This window comes from Bubalus kerabau, chromosome 23 (assembly GCF_029407905.1).
Source record: "Bubalus kerabau isolate K-KA32 ecotype Philippines breed swamp buffalo chromosome 23, PCC_UOA_SB_1v2, whole genome shotgun sequence".
In the NCBI taxonomy this organism is placed as follows: domain Eukaryota; kingdom Metazoa; phylum Chordata; class Mammalia; order Artiodactyla; family Bovidae; genus Bubalus; species Bubalus kerabau.
Window position 1 is genome coordinate 32055313 of NC_073646.1, and position 8837 is coordinate 32064149.

The following is an 8837-nucleotide window of genomic DNA, read 5'->3' on the forward strand; positions in this document are numbered from 1 at the left end:
AAGATGTTGAGCTGCTCGTGCCCCCCTCTTCCTCCACCATCCCCTCCCACCCCCTGTCCCCCAGGGCCTCCCACCACCTGGCAGAATCCCCATCAGCTGGCTTCCAACAAATCCTTTCTCTCATTGCAGAGGAGGCTGATGTCTCAGATGGGGAACAACTTGCCTGAAGTTGAGCTGATGTAAACAGTTTTTTGGACAGAATGTTTTCCCCAAAACTTCTTTCAAAAAGTGATATATGGAGCATAAGTGTCATAATAATTTTAATTTAAAAAGAGTGAAAATACTTACTATTTACCAGGTCCTCGGCATTAGGTTAGGCTTCCATAGTGACTCAGACAGTAAAGAATCTGCCTGCAATACAAGAGACCCAAGTTCAACCCCTGGGTCAGCAAGATCCCCTGGAGAAGGGTATGGCTAGCCACTTCAGGATTCTTGCCTGGAGAATCCCATGGACAGAGGAGCCTGATGGGCTACAGTCTATAGGGTTGCAAAGAGTCAGGCACAATTGAGCGACTAACACACACACACAGGCACTAGGCGAAGTATTTTATAATGTCTCAGTTAATTATCACAAGTTTTGGGATAGAAGTAGGGTAGATAGGGGAATTCCTTGGTTGACTAGTGGTTAGGACTCGTTGCTTCTCCTGCAGGGGGCCTGGGTTTGATCCCTGGTCAGGGAACTAAGATCCCACATCCCACTTGCCATGTGGCATGACCAAAAAAAAAAAGAGTAGCGTGGATATTAAAAGCATTTAACAACTAGTCCAGCAATAACCATTTCATTACAAGGTGATGGTGGAGTTCTGAGGGATTAAGGGGGAGGCAGGGCCACTCGGGGGGTTGAGGTAACTTCTATTTATTGATTGGTATAGAAGTATGTTAACAAGTGGTATGATTACACAGTTACATACTGTCTGATTATCAGCCCTCAGAGGTAGGTACCATGAATGTACTCATCTGAAAAATGAGGTATATTATTAAAGATTAGGTTTGACTTTGATTAATAGAAAATGCAGAATCTCAGTAGCCTAAAACAGATACTTACTTCTCACAGAGATGGTGGATATACTGAGAAAGTTTACTGAGGGCTACATTGTTGTGGTTATGGGAGAAAGCATTATTTTGGGGACATAAAAATAGGTAGGACTTTATGTCAGTGGATGAACAGATAAATAAAATATGATGCATACATAGAGCAGAAAATTATTCAGTCTTAAAAAGCAAGGAGATTCTGACACATCCTACAACATGGACATTATGCTCAGTGAAATATGCCAGATGCAAAAAGACACTACTTATCTTCACCATGAAGCCTAAAAGTTGTGACTTTCTTGGCTTCTCTGAAGCTAGGGTAGCCATGTAGCAAGGTCTGGCCAAAGAGTGAGCGAAACCTGCTGAGGGATTTGGCAGGGAAAGATCTTCTTTAAAAAGAGAAGCCAAAATGATGGCATGCTTTACATTCTTTTTGTGCTCTGGTGGTAGAGGTGATGTCTAGAGCTATGGAAACCATCTTGTGACCGTGCAGGAAAGAGTAAGAGAATGACAGAGATGTCATTTCTGAAGTCATTGAGATGCTGGACCAATACCAACTGCCACCTGTCTTGGGATGTCTTTTTTTTTTAATTGGAGGATAATTGCTTTACAACGTTGTGTTGGTCTCTGGTGTACAAGGCGATCAGCCCTCCGTGTACATATATCCCCGCCTCCTGAGCCTTCCTCCTGCCTACGCCCCATCCACTCCTGTAGACCATCAGAGCACTGAGCTGAGCTCCCTGTGCTATACACAAGCTTCCTGCTAACTGTCTATTTTACACATTTATGTTAATGCTACTCTTTCAGTTCATCCCACCCTCCCCTTCTCCCAGTGTCCACAAGTCCATTTTCAACTTCTGCATCTCTATTCCTGCAAATAGGATCATCAGTACCATTTTTGTAGATTCCATATAAATGCATTAATATACAATATTTGTTTTTCTCTTTCTGACTCACTTCACCCTGTATAACAGACTCTGGGTTCATCCACCTTACTTCAACTGACTCAAATTTGTTCTTTTTTATGGCTGAGTAATATTCTATTATGTACCACAACTTTGGATTTCTTATTATATGAAAAAAAATAGACCCCCTAGTTAAGCTATTTAATGTAGGTGAAAGCATTCCTAGCTGATACAGATATGCCTAGGTAATTCTTAATAGGTTTTCAGGGAGTCAGTGTAGAGATACTTTCAGTCAATGTAGAAGACACCTTATTTGATCTAAAAATATTTGTTGAATGCATATATTGTGCCAGGGTCTGTGCATCTGAGGCTTTGATGACTTTCAGGAAGTCTTCCTGACCTCCTAAGACTGAGTGAGACGTTCCCTGTCTGTGGTTATGTAGCAGCTTGTCCTGATGCCTCTCACAGCATTGACTACCTGTCTTGTCATTGACATGTATAAATGCTCTTTTTGTTGGTAATTTCCTCAAGGACCAAGATCCCGTGTCTGAATCATTTCTACATCTCCAGTGCAGAGGGCAGTGTCTGACACACACAAGAGCACCCAATTAGTTGGATATATTCCTGAATTTCAGGCCAATCCAGGATCTGAAAAGCACGAGAGCTTCATTTGTTATCAATTGCTTCTTGGTATATTGAGGACTATGTCTCTCTCATACACACAAACACATAAACACACATGCACACTTGCAGGCACTGCACATACTTATTCCAGTGGATAGAGCTTTGGCAGTGATTACTGTCATGATCTCACCTGAATCAGGCACATGGAATGGGGATGGGGAGCCAAGGCCCTTTATAAAATTAATTATGAACAGGCTCTGAGAAGCCGCTGCAGAGATGCTGGCAGCCGGGTTCTTAGCCTTTTGGCTGCAGGGATTGGACCCTGCTGGGAGGAGCAGCGTAGGTAAAAATAAGCTAATTAGGCCTGGCGTGTGGCTGTGCTTTGAGAGTGTCCCGTGTTCCCCGGGTATGTTTGCTGTCTCTGCAAACTGGAGAGAGGTCATGCCCCTGGACTGGGCAGCCCTGAGCTGTTGCCACACAGGGGAGGGAATCACGGAGTAGGACAGGGATTTGGGTAGTTCTAGTGGAACACATTGGTTGAAAGCACAGACTGGCGGCTCAAGCAAGGAGAAATGCCCCTCTCTCTGAACTGAAGCTTGCGTAACAGTTTTTCCATAAGACCCAGCATCTGGGAAACAGGAGGCCGCACTGGACAGACCTCTCCTACTTATGAGTGAGTGAGTGAGTGAGTGAAAGTTGCTGAGTTGTGTCTGACTCTTTGCAACCCCATGGACTATACAATCCATGGAATTCTCTAGGCCAGAACACTGGAGTGGGTAGCCTTTCCCTTCTCCAGGGGATCTTGCCAACCCAGGGATCAAACCCAGGCCTCCCACACTGCAGGCAGATTCTTTACCAGCTGAGCCATGAGGAAAGCCCAAGAATACTGGAGTGAGTAGCCTATCCCGTTTCCAGTGGATCTTCCCAACCCAGGAATTGAACCGGGGTCTCCTGTATTGCGGGCAGATTCTTCGCCAACTGAGCTATCAGGGAAGCCCCAAATGTGAAGTGAAAGTGAAAGTTGCTCAGTCGTGTCCGACTCTATGTGACCCCATGGACTATACAATCCATAGAATTCTCTAGGCCAGAATACTGGAGTGGGTAGCCTTTCCCTTCTCCAGGGGATCTTCCCAACCTAGGGATCGAACCCAGGTCTCCCATTCCTACTTACACTTAGCAGGTTTTCTCTCTAAGAAGAAAGGTCATACAGTGTAGTGATAAGAACCTGGACATGGGCGTGAGGCAGCCCAGATAGTGAACTCTGGGGTCTGCCAATAACTGCTATGTACTCAGAGGTCAGTTGCTTCTCTTCTCAAATCTGAACTAGGACCCTGTCATCCCCTCAAAGGCTGCTGTGAACCTGAAAAGAGTGTAGATAAAATGCTTAGAACAGTGCCTGACATGTAGTAAGGGCTCAATTTGTGGTAGCCGTATTACCATTATCATGGTTGTTGTTCAGTCACTCAGTTTTTTCCGACCTCATGGACTGCACGCCAAGCCTCCCTGTCGTTCACCATCTCCCGGAGTTTGCTCAAACTCATGTCCATTGAGTCAGTGATGTCATCCAACCATCTCATCCTCTGTCATCCCCTTTTCCTGCCCTCAATCTTTCCCAGCATCAGGGTTCTTTTCCAATGAGTCAGCTCTTCGCATCAGGTGGCCAGAGTATTGGAGCTTCAGCTTCAGCATCCGTTCTTCTAATGAATATTCAGGATTGATTTCCTTCAGGATTGACTGGTTTGGTTATTATGGTAATCTTTGTTTATTCCAAGGAATACAAAAAGAATACAGGCTAACTGTGTGTGTGTGTGTGTGTATGTGTGTGTGTGTAGAAAACATACGCACATGCATCCCTTTTTGAACATCCAGATTTGAAGTACCTGCAGATGGAGATTTAGTCTGGATAATCTTCAGGTCTCCCCTCAGCTGTGTGTTTTAGTTACTAATCTGAGTTTACAGTTACTGAGGCAAGCACATGCCTCCTCTCATTAAATCTTCACAAACAACCCTATCAAACTGGTACAATCTCTTTGTTCTTGAGGACACCAAGATCTAGGGATTCTCACATTTGTCCAAGGCCCTGCAGGACTCATTTCCCAGCAAGGATTCATTCCCCCCACCCCTCCCCGCAGGCATCCTGCCTCCCCAAAAGATAGTACGTCTTGTTGACTAGGCAGCCTTCTTCCTTTGTAACTTCATCTGAACTGTTGACTCTGCTGGCTTGTTATGTTGCTGTCTTTCGTTGAGATCAGCTTGTTCTTTTTCCAACGCCACAGACCTATTTGCACAAAAGCACTAAGGAGCCCAAAGATTGCTGAATATTTAACATTTGCAGGCAATGTGCCACAGTAACCAAAAACACTTGAAACGCGACCCACACGAGGGGGTGGGAGAAGGAGAGGGTTGGAAGAAGAGGCCCCACAGATTTCTGGCCAGTGAAGGTGTCATTCAGGCACTTTTCATAATCAGGAGGAATCCACAGATTGGTTAGGTCAGAGAAACGCTAGCCAACTCTGCTATCATTCACATCTGCCAACGGTAACTGCCTTGACAGCAGAGTTTGCAAAACTCCAAACAAAAGAACTATTGATGGAGATCAGCCTCCGGGTAAATGTGTAAATGGCAGTAACGTGTTTGGACAGGTAGTGTCTTGGAGTTAGGGCTCAGGGTTGCAATTCAACTACTTAACTAGTGGCCCTTGAATTTCCCCTTCATAAGAAAGTATGAAATCCCCCAATGTGAGGGGCAAGGGAGAAGGAATACTTGGCTGGGGCAGAAAACACTCAGAGAAGGGCAGCTCTTTCCTTCTGATCTGACTTTTGAATCTTCGCTTGCTGGGAGTTTTCATTTAATCCAGCTACATACATTTTTCTTCCTGCTGTAAGATGTAGGGGGTACATGGACCATATTTCCTTCTTAATTGAGAACTGAGAGGTACAATGCACTGAATGGAAATGTAATGCTTGGGGATTGAATCGAATTGGGTTGTCAAGTTACATTGAAGAAAGTGTTCTTTAGTGGGGAGCAGGTACAGAAGGCCAGAGTTCTTGGCTGGAAAGGCGAAAACACGGGGGAGCGGAAATGCCAGGTGTATGACATTGCTGAGGCTGGCAGCTGTGTAAGCCAGACAAATAAAATAGCTTGTGTGCTGGGGAGGGAAATGCTATTTAGAAATAGAGCACCATTCAGGTGACAACTCAAACCTATGAGGGAATGAAAAGAATAAAGACCAATCTTGGTATAATTTAATTTTGCGTATTTTAATATAGGAAAGAAGAGTACCTTTGATTAACTCTAAGAAACACTTCCATGATTATTTCCTCTAACTAGGAAGCACTCCAGCTCTTTTCTACTTTGGAGTGAGAAGTAGTATATCCAAAATTAACTTAAAGTTAGACTTGAAATCAGTAACCAGATTTGATGAATTAGATTGTAGGGGGGATGGAGTGAGGGCAGAGGGTCAGGAGTCCTCTCTGTGAGACTTCTCAGCTCTGTGTGTGATTCATTCATAAGCTCAGGCTCTGGTTTATGAATGGGATGGCGTCATGGAGCCTCTGAGAAGAGGAGGTTCTTCCACTGTGGGAGGAAGCCTTGAGCTGAACACAATTCACAGTACACTTATCAATGAGGTAGGTCCCATGGCACCTGTATGAGTCACGCATTTTCACCACCATTGATCTGTTTTGCGATGTCACAAGAATTCTGTCGTTGGCTTCTCTTAGGTTTAGGATTTTGGAATGGGTGATGGTGACTTCACAGCTTCTTCAGCTTCTCAAGTGTGATGATGCCAGAGATTATCTTGTACAGAGATTGTACCTCCCAGCTTCCCTGCTTGGAGAGAAACAAGTGTAGAAATGGAGCAGCAGAAGGTAGGCATATGGTCTGGGGCTGGAGAGACCTTGTCATGGAGATACTTTCTCCCCAGATCAGCTTTTGGTCTTTACACAAGGTCAGACTGGGTAAGATTTTTCTGAGTGGTATTTTAAGACATTCATCCTAAAGAGCATCCTGGAGATACAGGACAGGAGCAGTGGCCATCAGCCTGATCTGATTTCTGCACTGGGTGGAACTGTTTAACTCCATCCACACACAGATTTTGGAGCTCTGGGTTGATAGCTAAGCTTACAAATTGCAAGTTGCCTGAAGGATTGGGGATGGGTGGGAACCTATTGCTGTGTGACATTGCCCCTTGGTATAGGTGAGCGACTGAATGATTGGTCTCCCAGAAATCACCATTGCAAGAGTTTTTAAAATAATGTTGGACCAGCCAGCCATTACTTGTATGAATGAGCTCTGAGTTAGCAGGGTTGATGGCTTGTCCACAAGAAACAAGTGCAGAGATGGCTCAATATCTCTAGTTTCTCCAATAAGAAAGAAAGGTTTGAAGGTCAGAATCAAAAGTTCAAGGCCCTGCTTTTAACAGGCATTCCAGTAACTGCTCTCAATTTTTAACCAAATACTTATGCCTGGCAAAGAACCAGTTCATGGGAACATGAGGCAGTGTTTCCATCAACCCGAAGGAAGGTATGGGCAGCTGGAGGACAGGCATCCTTGGTGAGGACGCCTTGTCTTATTTTGCAGTGCCTCTTCGAGGATCTAGAAGAGATCTAAGCAGATGCTTCTGGAGAAATCTCTTAGAGATAGAAGCCGGCAGAGTTGAGACTGTATACCCAGCTGGAGACCAGCTTCGTGCTAGGTAATACATAACATGCATCTCTTTCAGGCCAAGTGAATTGAGTGGTGGGAAGACACACCAGGTAGACAGGTTTGGCTTGTGGACTGAGCCAAGGTGAGGTGCTGGTCTGACTCAGAACTCCTGGACAGCCCGCTCTGCTTCTGTCATGGCTGAACTTCACCTTCTGGTGGGCAGATAGACCCTGGACAAGGACACATGTGGGTGACAGTAATTCCAGACTGTCAAAGGGAAGAGGAGAAACTGCGAGTGTGTTGTGATAGAGGGGAGGACGGGGGGTTGGGGTGGAGAGCACTAGGTAGGGACCCGAAGGAAGCCCGTCAGCACAGGGTGAAACTTCACATAAATGCTCAAATAAGGGGTGGCTTCAGTTCCACTTGCCTTGGGCGTGTGGAGATGGTTCTGCCCTTAATCCCCACCCACCATGGATCTTTAGCTCTGACCTTGTGAAAAACACATGCACGCATGCGGGTGTTGAGTCAGTTCCCCTGATGTTGAGAAGCCACAGCGGGTGTAGACCTGCTCCATCAAGCGGAAAGTGGGGAGAGTGACTGGATGTCAAGCAAAGCTTGAACCTGTTGGAGATTTGGGAAAAGCCCAAAGGAAGGGAGAGACGGGTCAGTGCCGCAGAGAGCATGTTAGAATCACAGTCAGACACATTGGCTTATATTTCAGCCCCATCACTTGCTGGCTGTTTACCCTTGGGCACCTCACAGCGCTTGCCTAAGCCTCAGTGCCCTCTGCTTTAAAACAGGAATAATACCAACCTCAGAGGGCTGTCTTCATGGTTCAGGGAGAGGACACGTGCAAAGCCCTTGGCACAGTGCCTGGCCTGTGGTAGCTGCCGATTGCATGTGTCCTCCCTGGCTTCCTCCCTCCCTTCCTCCCTCTCCTTCCTTCCTTCTGCCCTCCCTCTTTCCTTCCTTCCCTCCCTCCCTTTCTTCTTTCCTTCCTTCCCTCCCTCCCTCCTTCCTTCCTTCCTCCCCAGCCTGCCCAGGAAGCCCTGATGACACTCCTGTTTATCAGATGTAGTTGCTCTAAGCTCATGAGACAAGACCCACCTTCTTCCCTATGTTCTAAGTCCTATTAGGGGGAAAAAAAAATCTTCTGGAGGTGGGAAAGCCTGGGTAATTTTGCTTGTGGTTGTCTCTGAAAGAGAAAAGGCATTCTTTTAATTCTGTTTTCTCTCCTTTAAAAACACACAGCACCATGCAGCTGGAACGAGCCCCTTCTTTGAGCTCCTCCTTTATCTTCCTCTAGCTTGGCTTTGGGTTGCCTTATTTGGGATCTCCACGGAGGGCAAGAGGAACAGCTCCTGGGGTGGGGGAGGAGGGCCTGGCAAACTGCTCCTGCTCTACGAGGCAGAGCTGGAGTGAGCAGTTCTTGGCCTGCCAGCTGTACGGACGAGTGTGCTTAGCTGTTTTTGGCAGCTTATTCCTGGTTTACTCGGCCCCAGCTGGGTCTCTTGATTTCAGCTAAGAAGTGCTGTTATGTCCTCATTTTGGAGGGAGGAGATACATGCATATCAGCCTTCGAGTTTTTATTGAATACCTACTACGTGCTTAGCTCCACACAAAGCAAGC